General features: G+C 49.3%; 1 protein-coding gene across 2 annotated transcripts in view; it reads left to right on the forward strand.

Moving 5' to 3' along the window:
- The window catches only part of FCHSD2 (FCH and double SH3 domains 2), a 434,367-nt gene that overhangs the window by 53,625 nt on the left and 360,386 nt on the right, over positions 1-20,356 (forward strand). The window lies entirely within an intron of this gene.

Here is a 20,356-nt window from a genome sequence, read left to right on the forward strand (position 1 = left end):
TTTAAAATTGCGCACACTCGTGGAATGGCGACAAACTACGGTCAATAGAAATCTCAATAGGCAACGCTTTAAAAAATTTTAACGGTCACCAGTTTAGAGTTAGAGTGTAGCTCTTTTTTTTCTTAATTATTGCTCACGCTCTGGCGATCGTGGCGATACCTCACATGTGTGGTTTGAACAGCGATTTAATTTGCGGCTCGACTTCCGTATATGTTTTCTTTCGCGCGCAAGCTAACGGTGACAGGGGCGGCTAAAATTATTATTATTTTTTTTTCCTATTTATTTTTTTTAACTTTATTACAGGTTTTAAAAAAAAATAAAAATCTGATCACTTTTATTGCTGTCACAAGCAATGTATATATCCCTTGTGACACCAATATGCAGTGACAGGTACACTTTATGGAGGGATCGAGGGTCTAAAAGACCCCAAACCCCTCCACTACACTTCCCTGTATGCAAAACGCTGCAAACGGCATTTTTGAATACAATCGTTTTTAAATCTGGACGCCGCCTCCGGGTTACGTCATCGGAGACCCGATCGAAGCCGCTACCGGCTTAGATCGGGACCCCATCGAGCTGGCGGATGCACCGGCTGGGTGCTCGGGTCTCCCGGTGGGACGGGAGGCCCGGGCAAAGTCATGGAAGGCGGCGGAAGGGGGGGGGGGTCGTCCCCTCCCGCTCACCCGGGTAACGATCGAGCGGCTCCCGAGCCGCATCGGACGTTACCGACGGAAAGCTGACCATCGGCTCTAAACCACAGTACGGGGATGGTGTCTCTAGCTAGAGGCATCACCCCGGTATAATACCGCAAAGTTAGCTGACGTAGTCCTACGTCACTTTGCGGTAAGTTGTTAAAACCCACTAGTTCTGGGTTTTTTTTCTAGCCAGAAAACATCCCTGCCAAAAACTGACCATGTATGCATGGACACATAAGATAACATGCTGGGGAGTTTACTGGCTGCAGAAAAAAACGTCTGACGCCAAAAAACAGCCGCTGTAAAAACGTCCCGTGTGCATGAGGCCTAATGTTTAACCACGTGACCTCCAGAAGATTCACGCCCTTCATGGCCAGGCCATTTTTTGCCATACAGCACTGTGTTTTTTCAACCGACAATTGCACCGTAGCACATAAGTGAAATGTATGTCATTTTTACCCACAAATAGAGCTTTCTTTTGGTGGTATTTTATCACCACTGCATTCTTTATTTTTTGCGCTATGAACAAAAAAAGACCAACAATTTAGCAAAAAAAAAAAAAAACAATATTTTTTTCTTTTTGCTATAGAACATATCCAGTAAAAAAATTAAAAAAATCAAATTTCTTCATAGATTCAGGCCAATATGTATCCTGCTGAATATTTTTGGTAAAAGTAAAATCCCAATAAGTGTATATTGATTGGTGTGCCCAAAAGTTATCGCGTCTACAAACTATGGGATATTTTGGTATTTTTTATTTTATTTGATACTAATAACGGCAGCGATCAGCGACTTATAGCTGGACTGCGATATTGTGGCGGACAATCTGACGTGAAGGGAAATCTCCTCAATGGGACAGGGATGGGAAAAAACTGACCCTTGTTTAATCCAAAATGGAAAAAAAAATGTTTTACATTTAGTTCTACTTTATTGGTAGCAAGATGCAGTTTATTTTTTTATTTTTGTAGGTGTAATTCACCAAATGTTGACCCTGTGAATGTGTAGGAAAGCCTAGTATTTTATTTCTCAGTTTAGAAAGGTTCTCATTTCCTACAAAGTGTATTTTATTTTTTTTAGTTGAGGGATCCAAAATTACAAAAAGATCTCTGTCTGCAAAAATGTTCCTAGTTCCAGCATGGTGGGTCCTAAATCTAAGTGCCTGAGAAAAATCTCTTAAAGCGGAGTTCTGCCCCCCTCCCTCCAAAAATTAAAAGTCAGCAGCTACACATACAGTACACATACTGTACACACACTGTAGCTGCTGACTTTTAATATTAGGACACTTACCTGTTCTGTAGTCCAGCGATGTCGGCACCACAGCCGAAGTTTCCATCGGCTGTCGGGTGCTGCCGCCACCATTGCAGCTTCACGGACGGGTCCCTACTGCGCATGCCCGTAGCACGCATGTGCAATCGGATTGGCTCGGTGGTGGGGGGGTAGGAGGAGGGGACCTCACTTTGCCGCGGTGCCGTTTCCCAGGAGTGGGGAAGGGTACCTGTCAAGAACAGGTACCCGCTCCCCCCTGAAAGGTGCCAAATGTGGCACCAGAGGGGGGGAGGACCGAATGAGTGGAAGTTCCACATTTGGGTGGAACTCCGCTTTAAGGCCCCTTTCACATGGGCTTTCCGATTAGGTCCGCCTGTCAGTTATTCAGATGGACCTGATCGGACGCTCCATGCACCCCTTTGGAGCAGCGGATGTCAGCGGTGACATGTCCGCTGACACCCGCCGCTATCCGATCTGATCCTGTCAGTGAAATCCAGACAGATGGTAACCCTATTTCCATCTGTCTAGAGGATCGGATGGGATCGGATGAAAACGGACAGGCGGTCCATTTTCATCTGATCTACCATAGAGGAGAGCAGGAATCTGACAGCTCCGTCTCAGCAAAATGAGCGGAAACTGACTTGTCATCTGCCTGCTCAGTGGGGGTTTGGCAGATCAATCCCCTGCTGAGCAAAACAGAGTACGCTGGGCAGAAAGCCCGTGTAAAATAACCCTAAAGGAAAAGTGCACTAAGGCCTGGTTCACACTGATGCAGTGCAGAATCCGCAGTGATTTCTGTGCGTTTCCCGCACTGCATCAAAATCACATTCCATTCATGCGAACCGCTGCGGGTGTGTATGGTAATCACTTGCCGACCAGCCGCCGCAGTTATATGGCAGCAGGTTCCTGCGAATCACCGTACCTGTACGGCGGTCTGCGGGAGCGATCCTGGGGGCGCGCGCACCGACTCACCAGCGGGAAAGCCGAGCCACGAATGCCGCCGGGCACCTGTGATCACTCCCCGTGAAGAGAGAACGGCGGTCTGCTGTTGTAAACACTGCAGACTGTTGTTCTCTCAGGAATCAATACAGAGCCCCTTTGTTCCTCTTACTTAGGATCACAGGTCTCTGGGTTGATTCCATAAGCCCATCCCCGTCACAGTTAGAAAACACCCCCTAGGCTCACACTTAACCCTTTGATCACCCCTAGGCTCACACTTAACCCTTTGATCACCCCTGGGTTAACCCCTTCCCTGCCAGTGCCATTATTATAGTAACAGGGCATATTTTTAGCACTGATTACTGTAGTGATGTCACTGGTCCCCCCAAAAATGTCAGTTAGGGGTCCGATCTCTCCACCGCAATGTCAAAGTCCCGCTAAAAATAGCAGATCGCTGTCATTACTAGTAAAAATTAAAAAACAAAATAAAAATGATATAAATCTTTCCCCTAGTTTGTAGACATGATAACTTTTGCGCAAAATAAGCTTATTGGGATTTTTTTACCAAAAATATAGGCAGAATACAAATTGGCCTAAAGTGAGGAAAATTTTTGATTTTTAAAATTTTTTTTTGGGAACGTTATATAGCAGAAAGTGTAAAAATATTGTTTTTTAAATTGTCACTCTTTTTTTGTTTATAGCGCAAAAAATAAAAATCGCAGAGGTGATCAAATACCACCAAAAGAAAGCTCTATTTGTGGGGAAAAAAAGGACGTAAATTTAATTTGGGTGCAGCGTCGCACGACCGCGCAATTGTCTGTTAAACGTAACGCAGTGCCAAATCGCAAAAAATGGCCTGGTCATTAAGGGGAAAAATCTTCCGGTCCAGAAGTGGTTAAGTTAACGATACCCCAATATCAGGTTGCATAATGTGCGATTTGCAGAATTGAACCACATGGATGTGAACACCCCTGTGATCCGATTCTGGTGTGGCAAAAAAAATGGTCCTGCGTGATTTTGGTGCGGATGCGGTGCAATGTGAGCCATACAAATCGAATGGGATGGGCTCAAATCGCTGTGCCGCTGAATCGCACGTGATTTAAACAGGAATGTGGTACAATTCCTGTCTGAATCACTTGTGGTTCTTGCATCGCACCAGTGTGAAACAGGCCTTGGGGCGGTTTCACACTGGCATGGTTTGGCTGCAGTGCAGTTTACCCGCATGCAGGTTACCCATAGACTTCTATTAGATTGTGCAATTTTGGTGTGTTTGGTGCATGTGCGTATGCAGGGCTGTGCGGGTGTGAGTGCATGGCCCTGGACGTACAGAGTGTGCTTTTAGGGTCATGCACCCACCCACACAGATGTCAAATTGAAAGCAGCGGCTGTGCCTGTGCGGCTGATGTGTCCCCCTGCATGGGGATACATGGAACACCTGTGCGTCTTGTCTCCATTTGCGTAAACACGCCCCTCACGCGGACATACGCTGTACTACGCCTGTGTGACTGAGGCCTAGGACCGGTCACACCAGCAGTGTTACTGAGAAAAAAACATCATGCCCTGTCACCGCTCACAAACCCGCCCGATGTCGGTCCGATATCATGGCGCCATAGTCATGCACCAGTAACCATGACTACGGTGCCATTGTCTGAGGGAAGCACCATAGACGCCTCACAGGTGCCTCCCTTCTACAGCCAGAGACACAAAAGAATGTGGAAGACCGCTGATAACATCACGGCTGGTCAATGAAGGGAATAAATAAAAGTAAGTTCTACCTCAGCTAGCGCTGTTGCCTATAGCAACCAGTCAGTTTCTTTCATTTTTTTTCCACACAGCTTAGAAAATGAAAATGTAAAAGCTGATTGGCTGCGCTCCAGTTTATCGATTCCCCTCGATAGGCCAATTTTTCCACCCATTCCCATTTCCACCCAGTAATGTTGTTGTGAATAGGAGAGGGGGGAATTTTAATAAAAATAAAGTTCAGCTTTACATTTGGGTTAGCCCTCCATGGTGGATCACTGTTCGGAGGGCGTTTGACAGGCGGTGAGGAGGTGTCATGTCTCCTCCTCAGTGCTTGTTTTAGCCCCTAAGGCTACGTTCACATGTTAGCGTAGAGGACCGTGGGCAGAATCACTGCGATTCTGCCCGCGATCCGGAAAATTATTGCAAATCGCGGGACGCCTGTGCGTTGCCGTTGATTTGCAATGGCACCCCAAATGCTGTGCGATGTTGCCGCGATTTCCGCCTGCCGAATCGCGGTTACATCACGCAAACAAAATCGCGGGTCGCATGACGCCCCAAAGAAGCTCTTGTACCTTCTTTGGGTGTCATGCGACCTGCATTTTTTTTTTGCTCGATGTTACCGTGATTCGGCAGGCGGAAATCGCGGCAACATCGCACAGCGTTTGGGGTGCCATTGCAAATCAACGGCAACGCACAGGCGTCCCACGATTTGCAATGATTTCCAGATCGCGGGCAGAATCGCAGTGATTCTGCCCGCAGTCTGCTACGCTAACATGTGAAAGTAGCCTAAAAACCACAGAAGTATGAGGCCACTGCGTGCATTGCACATGGTTGTGGGGTGGTTGTGGTGCAGCCCCATTCCATTGAATCATTTTTTTTCCACACCTTGGGGCAAAGCATTTCGGCCATGACATGTACAAAACCCCTTCACAGCTTGGAGGGGATAGTAAAAACACAATTCAACCGTTTTTACTGCCCTTCAACCGCAAGTGTACACTAGGCCTTGAGGTGTTATCTGGAGCCAGGAAGGATTCTTGTTTACAGTAATAACAGGAAACTGGCCATGTCTTCTTAGTCTAGCTGGGTGTTTATGGCCTTGTTCACACCTCAGCGTATTGGAATCCAAAACACAGTAAAATGCTGTAAAACATGTTTTTGAATCACGGTATAATGCTGGAAAACTCCAAATGTGCGCTTAGGTGCCATTTATTCTCCCACATGCACTAAGAAAATGAGCATTTTGCCACGCAACAAAATGCGCAAAATCATGCTGTCCAAAAGGGCGGTAAATTTGGCTCCAAAGGAGGGTACAGGAGCTACTTTGGCACATGTTTGGGTCAGTGAAGATTAATGAAAGAGTTAGTTCACCTTTACCAAAAAAAAAAAAAAAAGCTGCCTACACAGATAAGGGGTGTATGTAGATAAAAACAAACTGTGCAGATGTGACTAAAGTTGAATAATCCCCTTACTATAGGTTTAGGCCTCCATTGTACCTCCTGAAGCCTGACTGGAATACTCCCTGGACGTTGCTGGGATGTTGCTAAGTGAGGCCTAGTCATTACTGCTTACCTCCTCCATCACAGGAGCAAGCTCTCAATCTCTGAGCTCAAAGCTCTTACTTTAGGAGAGAGAGGGGGATTTGAATCAGAGAAAAAGCTCATTCCTGTGATGGTGGAGGTGAGCATTACCAACTAGGCCTCACTTAGCAACATCAAAGCAATGTCCTGGGTATATTTCAGTCAGGCTTCAGGAAGTATGTACTGTAAATGACCTACACCTATAGCAAGGGCATTATTTATCTTTAGTCAGAGATGCACAGTTTTGTTTTTATCTACTACAGATGCCCCTTATCTGAATAGCCAGCTTTTTTGTAAAGGTGAAATAGCCCTTTAATTTTTTTTACACTTTTTTTTGTGTTCACTTAACTTTATTGCTAGCACGTAGAGGGCCCAATAGCCCCTATGGAATAGCATCAGCATTTTATTGTGACAGACTCTCTTTAACCACTTCCGGCCCGCCCACCATCAAATGACGGCAGAGCGGTGCGGCTCTCGTTCTGGTACGATGTCATATGACGGCGCCCCAGAACAGCCACTCTAGCGTGTCCACAGGGGCGGGCAGCTCGGCTATTGCGGCCGCACCGTGTTCCTAGGACACGGCATGACCCCGATCTCAGTAAAGAGCCGATGACGTGGCTCTTTACCCATGTGATCGACTGTGTCCAATCACAGCTGGTCACATGTAAATGGGAAAGTAGTGTTTATCAGTACTCCTCGTCACACAGAGGAGTGTCAGAGTCTGTGGCGAGGAGAGCCGATCAGGGGAATGTCTTCAAGGGAGGACCAGTACAGGTAATCAGGGCACCGGGCACCTGCGATCGCTCCCTGTGGAGACAGAATGGCGATCCGCCATTGTAAACACGGCAGACCGCTGTTCTGTCAGTAGCACAGGGATCCTGTATACCTCTTATTTAGGAACACAGATCTCTGTGTTCATGCAGCAAGCCCATCCCCCCACAAAGTTAGAAAGCACCCCCTAGGGACACATTTAACCCTTTGATCACCCCTGGTGTTAACCCCTTCCCTGCCAGTGTCATTAGTACAGTGACAGTGCATATGTATAGCACTGATTACTGTAGTAATGTCACTGTTCCCCCGAAAAGTGTCAAAAATGTCAGTTAGGGGTCCGATCTGTCCGCCGCAATGTCACTGTCCCGCTTAAAAAAAAAAAAAAAAAATCGCTGATCGCCGCCATTACTAGTAAAAAACATAAAATAAATAAAAATGACATAAATCTTTCCCCTAAATTGCAGATGCGATAACTTTTGCGCAAACCAATCAATATACACTTATTGTGATTTTATTTTTACCACAAATATGTAGCAGAATACAAATTGGCCTAAAATGATGAAAAAAATTAGATTTTTACATTGTTTTTTATTTGGAATGTTATATAGCAGAAAGTGAAAAATATTGTTTTTTTTTTTTCAGAACTTTCGCTCTTTTGTTTGTTTAAAGTGCAAAAAATAAAAATCGCAGAGGTGATCAAATACCACCAAAAGAAAGCTCTATTTGTTGGAAAAAAGGACATCAATTTTATTTGGGTACAGCGTCGCACAACCGCGCAATTGTCCGTTAAAGTAACGCAGTGCCGAATCGCAAAAAATGAAGGTCATTAAGGGGGTGAATCCTTCCGGTCCAGAAGTGGTTAATTGTTAATGGCACCCAAAAGCATCTAACAAATGCAGTGTCTTTCTGGCCCCCACTGAGATACAATGCGGTCTGGTGTGATGTAATTTTTAAAATCCAAAAAGTAGGGTTCAATATTGTGTTGGGCCACCCTTTTCAGCTATAACAGCTTCAACTCTTCTGGGAAGGCTGTCCACAAGGTTTAGGAGTGTCTATGGGAATGTTTGACCATTCTTCCAGAAGCGCATTTGTGAGGTCAGGCACTGATGTTGGACAAAAAGGCCTGGCTTGCAGTCTCCTCTGTAATTCATCCCAAAGGTGTTCTGTCGGGTTGAGGCCAGTCAAGTTCCTCCACCCCAAACTCGCTCATCCATGTCTTTATGGACCTTGCTTTGTGCACTGGTGCGCAGTCATGTTGGAACAGGAAGGGGCCATTCCCAAACTGTTCCCACAAAGTTGGGAGAATTAAATTGTCCAAAATGTCTTGGTATGCTGACGGCTTAAGAGTTACCTTCACTGGAATTAAGGGGCCAAGCCCAACCCCACACCACAATCCCCCCCACCAAATGAATTGGTCCAGTGTATATTTTTAGGACTGATCATTGTATTCGTGTCACTGGTCATCAAAAAGTGTCAAAAGTGTCAGTTAGTGTCCCGACTGTCCGTCGCAATATCGCATTCCCACTAGAAGTCGCTGATCTCTGCCATTACTAGTAAAACAAATTTAAATATTCCATAAATCGTTCCCCTAGTTTGTAGACATGATAACTTTTGCACAAACCAATCAATATACGCTTATTGGGATTTTCTTTTAACCAAAAAATGTTGCAGAATACATATTGGCCTAAATTTATGAAGAAAATAAATGTTTTATAGCAGAAAGTAAATAACGGAATTTTTGTAAAATCTTACCTGTAAAATTCCTTTCTCTGAGTCCTCCGACAGTCGCCGCCTCTTCATATTCGTCACAATGGGGTAATTGACCTTTGCTCCGTAGGAGTAGCTAGGCAACAGAATATGTCAATATTAAAGCTTTTAACATATCCCACCCCCGGGGGGTGGTCCCCTCAGTTAATACCCTCCTACTTCCTGTATCCATACCTCAGTTTCAGTAGAATAGCAGTAGAGTATACAACCAAACCCCAAAAGAGGGGCGGGGGCGGCGACTGTCGGAGGACTCAGAGAAAGGAATTTTACAGGTAAGATTTTACAAAAATTCCGTTTTCTCTTACGTCCTCCGACAGTCGCCGCCTCTTCATATTCGTCACAATGGGGACGTCCCAAAGCAGTGTAAACATGAGGGGTGGGAAACGCAGCCGCGCCTAAGGCAACGCAGTCTCCACATCAGAGAAAGGAACCTTACCAAGGGAAGGAAACCTGCTGGGCAGCACGAAAAAAACTTGCTCAACAGGAGCAACAACCCAGGAAAACAAATAACCTAGGGATAAAAAACATATCCCAAACAGCCAAGGGTCTAAAAACAAGGGACCCTAAGGAACTGCCGCACTAAGAACCTTGCGGCCAAAGGAAGCATCTGCCGATGCCTGAACATCCACCTTGTAGAACTTTGAGAAGGTGTGAACGGACGACCAAGTCGCCGCCTTACACACCTGGGCCACAGAAGCCCGATGATGACAGGCCAAAGACGTACTCAGAGATCTGGTAGAGTGCGCCTTCACAGGCATGGGGGGAACTTGTCCCTTCAGAGCATAAGCCTGTTCAATGGTCTGTCTGATCCATTTGGCGATGGTAGAAGCCGACGCCGCCATGCCCTTCCGAGGTCCCTCTGGAAGGACAAATAAAGAATCCAACTTACGAAAAGATTCAGTCGATTTTAGGTAAACCCTAATCGCCCGAACAACATCCAAGGAGTGCAAATCCACCTCCTTCGGATGTTTTGGCTTCGCGCAGAGCGAAGGCAAGACAATGTCCTCATTGAGGTGAAATTCCGAAATCCTCTTCGGAAGAAAAGAAGGGTTAGGTCGCAAGACCACCTTATCCAAGTGAATGACCAAATACGGAGACCTGCAGGACAAAGCAGCCAGCTCCGACACTCTGCGAGCCGAAGTGATCGCCACCAAAAAAGCAACCTTTTTGGACAACATAGACAACGAGATCTCCCTGATCTTTTCAAAAGGAGCATGTTGTAACACGGACAGAACAAGATTCAAGTCCCAAGGAGGCAGAGGTTCCCTCCTAGGAGGGACCAGATGTCGCACCCCTTGAACAAAGGTGCTAACCAAGGAGTTAGACGCCACAGGACGTTGAAAGAGAACGGCCAGCGCAGAAACCTGACCCTTGATCGTAGCCAGCGCCAAACGCTGGTCAACACCCGTTTGAAGGAAGGACAACACCCTAGACACCGAGTATGTGCGAGGGGAACACCCCCTGGACTCACACCAGGCAAAATAGGCCTTCCAAGTACGGTAATAGACCTTCCCCGAGGAAGACTTCCTCGCGTTGATCAAAGTGTGAATGACCTCAGGGGAGAGACCCCTATCCTTCAGGACCTTGGTTTCAACAGCCAGGCCGTCAAAGCCAGCGACTGTAAAGCAGGATGGAATATCGGTCCTTGAGACAGAAGATCTTCTCGAAAAGGCAGACGCCACGGGGCGTCGACCGCCAGATTCACGAGGTCTGCGTACCAGGACCGGCGAGGCCAGTCCGGCGCCACAAGAATCACCGTGTGCGGTTCCGAGTTCAACCTGCGAAGGAACCTGGACAGCAGTTGAATCGGTGGAAATGCATACATCAGTCGGTACTGATGCCACGGAGCTACCAACGCGTCTGACGCGTCTGCCCGAGGATCGCGCGTCCTTGCCATGAACCTTTTCACCTTGTTGTTCAGACGAGACGCGAACAGGTCCACATCTGGAAGACCCCACTTCGCGCACAACATCTGGAAGACATCCGGGTGGAGGGACCATTCCCCCTGGTCCAGGGCCTGGCGACTCAGATAATCCGCCTGCCAGTTCTCCACCCCCGGAATGTGAACCGCCGTTATCGCCGGGACGTGTGTCTCGGCCCAAGACAGAATGTCGGCCACTTCCCGAGCCGCTCGGACACTCCTGGTGCCCCCTTGGTGGTTGATGTAGGCCACCGCCGTGGCATTGTCCGTCTGCACCCAAACCGGACGGCCCTGCAGCCTGTCCGTCCAACGTCGAAGGCAGAGATTTATCGCTCGCAATTCCAGAATGTTGATCGGAAGGGAGGATTCCTCCTCCGACCAAGTTCCCTGGGTGGACAGAACGCCCAGAACACCACCCCAGCCCGACAGGCTGGCATCCTTGGTGACCACTGTCCATGAGAGAGGACGAAAAGACTTGCCCCCCGACACCGCCGGGGACTGGAGCCACCACAGAAGATCCCTTCTGGTGCGATGGCCCAATGAAATCTGGAGATCCAGAGATTGCGGTCGCCCGTCCCACCTGGACAGGATCTCCGCTTGGAGACCCCAGCTTGTCGTCTGGTAGGAAGACCCTCGCCTGGACCGAGTCCAGAATCATTCCCAGGTAGGGAAGACGAACCGACGGGCACAGCGTAGATTTTGGAAAGTTTATCGTCCTACCAAACTCCTGCAGAGTCTGCATCGTGACGGACAGGTCCTTCACCAGACCCTGGCTGGTCGCAGACCGAACCATGTCGTCCAGATACCCCAGGACAGAGATGCCCTGGGCTCTCAACAAAGCCAGAACCGGTGCAAGCACCTTGGTGAACACCCGTGGAGCCGAAGCGAGACCAAAGGGTAACGCCACGAATTGGTAATGATCCTCCGCAATGGCGAATCGAAGGTACCTCTGGTGACCCTCGAAAATTGGAATGTGAAGGTACGCATCCTTCAAGTCGATGGAGGCCATGAATTCCCCCGGAACCAGGGCAGCCACCACCGACCGCAGGGATTCCATGCGGAACTTGCGAACCCGCACAAAGCGGTTCAGAGCCTTTAAGTCCAGAATTGGACGCACCTTGCCCTCCTTCCTGGGCACGGTGAACAGATTGGAATAGAACCCCCGAAATCTGTCCCGATGAGATACCGGAACCACCACTCCCTGAGCTCGCAGGTCCCGCACCGCCAGGTGCAGATCCCGCAACCGCTCCGGAGACAGTTGAAGATTTGAGGGAAAAAATCTGCTCGCCGGCCGAGAGAGAAACTCGATCTTGTAGCCAGATCGAATGATTTCCTGAACCCACCTGTCCCGAACACGGGCCATCCAGGGTTGAAGAAAACCGAGCAAACGTCCCCCCACCCCAGAACTGGGTGAGGGCGCCCCTTCAGGCCGCATTGTTATGGGCAGCAGATCCGGACTGGCCGGACTTCTGCTTACCTGTCCACGGCTTCTTTTGGGAGCCTTGACCTTTGAAGGGCTTGCCCTTATAGTGCGACCGAAAGGCACGAAAGGACCCCTGAGAGGGCCGAAAAGAAGCATGCTTCTTACCCGGAGCAACCTTAGCCTTGTGGGATTGGGGTAAGAGTGTGCTCCTACCACCCGTGATCCCTTTTATCAGCGTATCCAAGGGTTAGCCAAAAAGGCGAGATCCCGTATAGGGTAGAATAGCCAAGGTTTTGCGTGAAGATTGGTCCACAGACCAACACTTCAGCCAAATCAGGCGGTGTGACAACACCGCCACGCTGTGCACACGTGCAGCCAACGGGGCTATATCCAAGTCCGCATCACACAAATACATGACACCCTGATGGATTTGATCCACCATAGCCAGCGTCGCCGGAGGGGCAGAGTCAGCCACCAGGACGCGCCAAAGTACCTGCGTCCAATCCGCGACAGCCTGAGCTGCCATAAGAGAAGCAAAAATAGCTTTCAGCATGGAACCGGTAACCGAATAAGTATGATGGGCAAGAGACTCCAGCCTCCTGTCCGTGGCATCCCGGAACACCGGGGTATCCTCAGCAGGAATCGCAGTGGATTTATTCAAAACCGCCACCGGGTGATCCACCGGAGGCGGCACACACCAACGTTCATCAGTAGCGGGTGAGAAAGGATAACGCAGCTTGAACCTACTTGGCACAGCAAAAGGCTTCCGTACATTGCGCCATTGTTCACTAACAGCGCGCTGAAAATCCTCAGTGCAAGGAAAAACCTGCGATGATTTGCGTCTTCGCTGCGTCCCATAAGAGGCCAGGACAGCAGGAGGACAAGGCTCATCCTGCAAACGCAGTGTTTGTTTGATAGAAGCAACCAAGTCATCCATGAGTGCAAGCTCTTCAGACGAGCCAGGGGGGGAATTATCAACCCCTTCAACCTCAGCCTCCACTTCAGACCCTACAAGGTCCAGGGACGAACGGGACCCCGATAAGGAGACCCCAGCCATAGCAGCCCCATCACCATCACCCTCTGAATCAGAGGAAATTGAAACTCTGGGCCGTTTTGTGGATTGAGCAGCCACAAGCATTTGCACCTGAGCAGCAAGGTTAGCCACAACAGTAGCCAAATCACCCCCCTCGGGGGAAGCAGCAGCAGTCCCCTGGCCCCCCACTAAGGTGAGAGGAAATTTGCTTTCCTGAGAATCCATGCCCCCAAAAGTGTGTTAGGAAGAAAAGGAGTACTGCCCCCTTAACAGCGCGGCGAGCGCAGCCCACCGCGCACAAGCACACACCGACCCCCACAGGGATAAACACAAAACTTAGGCAAGGAATACAGGGATAAGGAAGATAAACCTGAAGAGACCACTCAGCTGCTGCACCGATCGCTGTTGCTCAGGGAAAGGAAGTGAGGAAACACAGACCGCTCCTATAAAGCCTATGGAAGGCTCCACAAACATGGCCGCCGGTGAGGGACTAGCAAAGGCAGAGCATGCAGCGCTGACATGCGGCCCGAGCGATCGCCGCCAAAATGGCGGCGCTTGGCGCCAAAAACGCCGCTCCTATCACATAGATATGGCCAGCAAACGCCTGCAGCTATTATAAAAATGGCGGACCGCCGTAGTGGCCGCCGCGTGTATGCACCAACATGTATAACATCATGTCCTATAACATACAGCATGTCACACAGATATTCACAGTATTAACACTGAACAGTGTACAACAGCCCCCCTCCTTGCAGCCCACAGCAGCATTAAACCAGACAGGGAGCCCAACAGTGTGAACAGGCATGCAGGGTTACACAGTCCCAGACTGACACCCACTACACATACAGGTCCCCACACAAAGTACACTTACCTCCTGAATGGCGTGGGGAACCCGCACAAGCGATCAAGCCACTGCACATGTGACAGGGAGAGTCGCAGCCAGGACGCAGTAGAACTGCGGTGCGAAACCGCATGGTGTCCAGTGAGGTAGCCACCTCACCATAGCATCCCTGCAGCGAACAGGGATGGGTCGTTCACATATGCCAGGAAAAATACCTGACTGAACGCTCGATGGCAGGCTGGGAAGCCACTGGCCCACAACCTGCGACCAGGGGGGCCAGCCCGAGACCCAGCCCGCACGATCCTCTTCATCAGAAGAACTAACTAATGCTGACAAAAGTAACAGCTAGGTAAAGAGAGAGAAAAAAACTCAAATAAAATCAAAAAAGAAGATAAAGGCTGAGACAAAATGTCCCAGCATAGAAACATCCAGCCACTCCTGAAAGCTAGACAATGAAACTGAGGTATGGATACAGGAAGTAGGAGGGTATTGACTGAGGGGACCACCCCCCGGGGGTGGGATATGTTAAAAGCTTTAATATTGACATATTCTGTTGCCTAGCTACTCCTACGGAGCAAAGGTCAATTACCCCATTGTGACGAATATGAAGAGGCGGCGACTGTCGGAGGACGTAAGAGAAATATTGTTTTTTTTTTCAAAATCATCGGTATCTATTTACTCGGTGTAACATAATCTTTCACATTATACAAAACAATTGGGCTAACTTTACTGTTTCTTTTTTTTTTTTATTAATGAAAGTGTATTTTTCCCCCAATAATTGCTTTTGAAAGACTGATGTGCAAATAATATTATGACATAAAATTTTGCAACGATCGCCATTTTCTATGGTCTTTGCTAAATATATATAATGTTTGGGGTTAGTAAAAAAAAAATTTAAAAGTGTCTATCAAATACTTACCGTAATTTTCCTGATGGACTCCATGGCAGCATACGTTCGGGTAGCCCCGCCTCCTCTCCTACCCTATAGGACCCCACTCCCATAAATCTTTGCTACCCTTGAGCATCCATGTTCTGTAACTAGCCTACTCGGGAACTTGGAGGGGACTCCTGCTGCTATGGAGTTCATCAGGAAAGGAAAATTACGGTAAGTATTTGATAGACAATTTTCCATTTTCCTGACAGACTCCATGGCAGCATACGTTTGGGAAATAACTCGCTAAACACACCCGGGTGGGCAGATGCTGAACAAAACATTTAACTGGTACCATCAACCGACAGCACTTGAATACCAAAACTAACAGAAGATAAGGCAGCCGGTTCAACACAATAATGGGACAGGAAGGTGTTGATAGACGACCAGGAAGCTGCCCTGCAGATCACTTCAGGAGCGATGTGCCTGAAGACTGTCCACGACCAGTGCTGTATCTTGGCCTAGGCCGACAAGGCCGGGGCCTAGGGCGGCACTTTGCAGGGGGGCAGCAAAAAAGCTACACCCCGCACTGAAAAAAATCTGCCTCTTCCCGTCTCCTGCACAAAAAAGGTCCCCACTGGCTTGCGCTACACTTTTAGTATAGTGCCAGTCTTATGGGGCCGGAGGGCAGGGTCCAGGAGGCAAATCAGTCTGGCACCCCCATAAAGTGATCACATTGATACCTGCCGCTTTGTTATTTAAATTAGGGGGGGGCACAAGTTTAGTCAGGCCTAGGGCAGCACAAAACCTAAATACACCACTGTCCACGACGTAGAGATGCTTCGGGTTGAATGTGCCGTCACTGCCTCCGGAGGAGCCAAGCACTGAATGGCCTGAACGATCCACGCAGCAACCACTCTGGACGAAGCACGCATTCCTTTTTTCTTCCCATGAAGTAAAACGAAAAGAGAATCTGACTGACGAAAGGAAGATGTGGCCGCCAGATATTGTTACAGGGTATCACCCACATCAAGAGAATGAACCAAAGAATCTTTACCAGTCCTGAAGTTGAGAAGGACAATGTCTAGGTTTTCATGAAAGACAGAGGTAACCTTGGGATTTGACCCCAGCATAGGGATTAAGACCACTCTATCCGGAAAAAAGTTAGGAAAGGCCCCCTTGAACCCAGGTTCTGAATCTCGGAAACCCTCTTAGCGGAGGTAATAGCCACCAGAAACACTGTCTTGAGAGTGAGTTCCTTGATCGATAAAGGACCAGTAGAAGCCGCACTGAGCAATGAGAAGAAGTCCAGAACCAGTGGAAGGTCCCATTTGGGGAATCTTGGCTTCCTTTGAGGCCTAAGCCTTATTGCACCTTTAAAAAACTGACGGACCAGCAGGTGCTTGGCCCAAGACACCACCGTAAATGCTGAGATAACTGACACCTGCACTCGGAGCGAGCTGACTGACAGAGACAGATCCAGGCCAGACTGCAAAAATCTCAATATGTCCTGGACCATAGGTGCTTCCCCAGAGCTGGACCTAGGAGACCAATGGCTAGAGAACTTGGACCATATTCTCTCGTATACCCTAATGGTGCTATTCCTTGTAGCGTTCATAAGCGTGGAGATCACTTCCACTGGGCATTCCAACACCTCCAACCCTCCCCTCTCAAGAACCAAGCCTTGAGATGCAGACATGCCGGACATGGGTGCAGCGTAGGTCCTTGAGACAACAGATCCGGCCATGAGCGGTAGGGAGATTGGATCCCGCTAACTGAGAAGCGTCAAAAGAGGAAATCAGGGCCTGTTGGGCCAGTACAGGATTATCGCTGGGACCTCCACTGCTTCCATCCTCAGCCTGCGGAGAAACTGAAGAATAATTGGGACTGGTAGGAAGGCATAGGCTCTGCGAAACTTCCAGCGGTCCGTAAGAGCATCCACCCTGGAGGCCCGGGGATCTCGTAACTTTGCGTAGTATTTTGAAAGTTTCTTCTTGCAAGGGGCTGCAAAGAGGTCCACCTCCAGGGAGAACCCTAGAGACAGAACCCACTCAAAGACTTGCCGATGAAGAGACCACTCATTGTTGTCGAGTCTGAGCTTAGAGAAAGTCCGCTTCCACACTCTTTACTCCCGAAACATAAGCTGCCGATAGATTGGACAGGTTCTTCTGTGCCCAGGACATAATTGGCTCCTTCTCCCGGAGCAAGGATAGGCTGTGAGTTCCTCCCTGTCTCTTCACATTGGCCACAGCCATTGTGTTGTCCAGCCTGCGCATCACAGAGGTCCCCTGAGTCAGATGACAAAAGGCTTGTAGTGCCCTGAAGTCAGCCCAAAGCTCTAGGACATTGGAGACTACTCTGTGGGAGGGAAAGGACCATCTGCCCTGCGCCACTTCTGACAGACAGTGAGTTCCCCACCCAGTATTGCTAGCATCTGAGGTTACCGTGACCCATGAGACGGGGCCTATGGAATGACAATTGAGGAGATTCTCCCGTAGTAACCACCAGGAAAGGCACCCATTCATGGTTGAAGTTAGAAAGATGCGTTGAGACATGTCCCCTGACGTCCACTGCTGGAGGAAGCCTTTCTGGAAGGGCCGTATCCTCCATAATGCCCATTTCACCATGGGAGCTGTGGCTACCAGAGTTCCAACTATCCTCAGGCACCGTCGGCAGTGAGATGGGAGGGAGAGAGAGCAAGAGCAATCCTGTCCCGAATCACTGGGATTTTCTCTTCGGGCAGCGAGATAGTGCTTTCCGCTGTGTTGAACTGTGCCCCTAGAAACACGAGAGATTGTGTGGGCACCAGGTGACTTTTCTCAAAATTCAGTATCCACCCGAACTCCTGGAGAACAGAAATTACTTGATCCAAGTGCTCGAGAAGTTGTGAAATGTCCTGAGACAGGAGGAGCAGGTGGTCCAGATAGTGATGCAGTCGGACGCCCCTGATCAAGGCCACCACCGCCAACAAGACTTTTGAAAATGTACGAGGCGATGTTGAAAGCCCAAAGGGGAGACAAGTGAACTAAAGGTGGGCCTGTCCGATGGCGAAGCGGAGAAACTGCTGGAAACTCCTTGCAACTGGAATATGAAAGTAGGCGTCCTTCAGATCTATGGACACTAGCCAATCTCCCGACTGGACCGAATACTGGATCGTAAACAGAGATTCCATTTTGAATTTTTCTCTGCAGGTGAACTGGTTGAGATGTGTAAGATCTATCATTGGTCTCCAGGTGCCGTTCTTTTTCATCCCCTTTCGATTTCTGGAACAACGACATCCTGAACTAACAGGGATTCTACGTAGGAAAGGAGAGTCTGCCTATTTTGTGCAGAGGAAGGAAGACACGTGGGAATGAATCTGAACTTGGAGGTGCTGCTGAAGGTCCAGGAGTGCCCCCAAGAGACCGTACTGTGGGCCCAGGGGTCCCGGATTGAGACTGCCCAGACACTCCAAAAGTGGAGCAAACGAGCCCCAAGACGGCATGCCCGGGCGGGCCCAATCTCAAGAGGACTTAGTAGCCTCCCGATCACCGGACAAATTTCCTTTAGAGGTTTTCTGAAAAGAGGACTGCCTGGACTTCCAGCTTCTCCCAAAGTTCTTGCCGGGCTTGCAGCTACGCGCCTCCCTGGCATGACCCACATTTTGCTTCCTTGGAGGAGCCCATTTCTGGGCAACCAGGAGCCTATCCTGGGGGAGGATCCCCGGCCTACCACCAGTGGCCCAAGTTATAACGGCATCGAACTTATTCCCAAAGAGAGAAGAACCCTCAAAGGGGATCTGACACCATACCTGCTTGGACGCAGCGTCAGCCACCCAGGGCCAAAGCCAAAGGGCGTGCTTAGCGGTGACGGAGGACAACATAACTCGGGCCAGAAGGCGGATGATGTCAATGGATGCCTCTCCCAGGAATCCCGCCGCCATCCACAGCTCCTGAATCAGGGAGCTCCTGGCCGCTTCCTCCGAGACCCCTTTGAGGGTCTCATCAAGGCCATCAGTCCAGACTTCCATAGCTTTTGAAACTGTAGCTAGAGCCAGGGCAGGCTTGCAGGCCATGCCCACTGTGAGATAGACCCGCTTGAGATCTGAATCAATTCTCCTCTCCAAGGGGTCTTTGAAGGACACTGTATCTTCTAGCGGGAGAGTCCCATGTTTAACAAGCCTCATCAACGCCACATCCACCAAAGGCGGCGACTGCAAATGTTTGACCTCTTCCTGTTTGAACAAATAGAGCTTTGACATCTTGGAGAGCATGTTTTTCCACTCCACCTTGCTCCACTCTTCAGTGATAATCTCGCCTAATTCTCCTAGGAATGGGAAATTTAAGCGCTCCTTACTCAACTGTTTATATAACTTTTTCTGTTTGTGAGGAGAGACCGCTGGGTCCTCCCAGTCAAGTGCCTCCCTTACAGCTTTTACCAAGGGGGAAACAAGACCAAAATCAAACCCCAGACAAGGGTTGTCTGTCTCAGAATCAGATTCCGAAGGTATGATGGAAGAATGGCTTGGCTGAGACGACTCAAAGAGATCCTGACCCTGATCCTCCCTCTCAGGCGAGCGTGGCGGACTCACAGACGCACTTTGGCGGTAGAAATCGGATAGGGAGTCCGTGAGAACACGACGCACCACAGATTACAGGTGTTGGTCAGAGTTTTCACCTTTCGCCAGTCGCTTGGGCATAGCAGTGGTTGCAGAGGGACATTCCGTCTGGAGCCCGTAGCCCACATCCCCAGCATTTCCTCTCACGAGGATGATCTGACCGGCCGTGGGACCTGGATGAAGAGGCCTGGCCCTTGCCACGGTGCCTTGGGCTGGGAGGGGATCTGCGCCTGGACCTGGAGAAGGAGTGCCGGTGCTTCAATTTAGAATGCTGATCTTCTTTGCATGCGCTACGGATCAGACCTGGAAGAGCTAAAAGATTAAAGAGAAACCATAGAAGACAGAAAAAAAAAACTCAGTCCCCACCCCCAAAGGTACCTGCCAAGAGAGGGCTGGCCACAGGGGAGCGGAGACGACTCCATGTCAGAGCTGGCATGTAAAACTGGCTATAAGAAGAAAGATGAAAAACCTTAATAATATTATCCCAGGAGCAGGGGGGGGGGGCTGGAAAAGACACCCCCAAAACGTACTGACCTGTGGACAGAAGTCCTGGAGCTCGGGGAAGCTGCAATGTCTCCACAGACATCCCACTAGCTTCCAGGCATTTTTCGCTTTTAAAACTGCTGCCCTCGGTGCCCCGGCGAACTGCACTTTCGCGAATGACGTCACGCTACCCAATCTGCGCATGCACGACCAAGCCTCAGTTTCGGACCCGGTCGCGCATATGCAGAATGAGCGAGACAACCCAGAAGCGGCGGCCATGTCCAAGACCCGGCCAGAAGTCACTGAAACGAGCTCCGTCTAATTTTAGCATACATGCTGCCAGAACCGGCAGGCCCCCAAAAAATGACAGGGATGGGAGAAGGGGGACTCATGGCCACAGAAAAGGGGAAAACACAGCACCCTAAAGCA

The sequence above is a fragment of the Pelophylax lessonae genome, assembly GCF_965119305.1.
Source record: "Pelophylax lessonae genome assembly, chromosome: 2".
Lineage (NCBI taxonomy): Eukaryota > Metazoa > Chordata > Amphibia > Anura > Ranidae > Pelophylax > Pelophylax lessonae.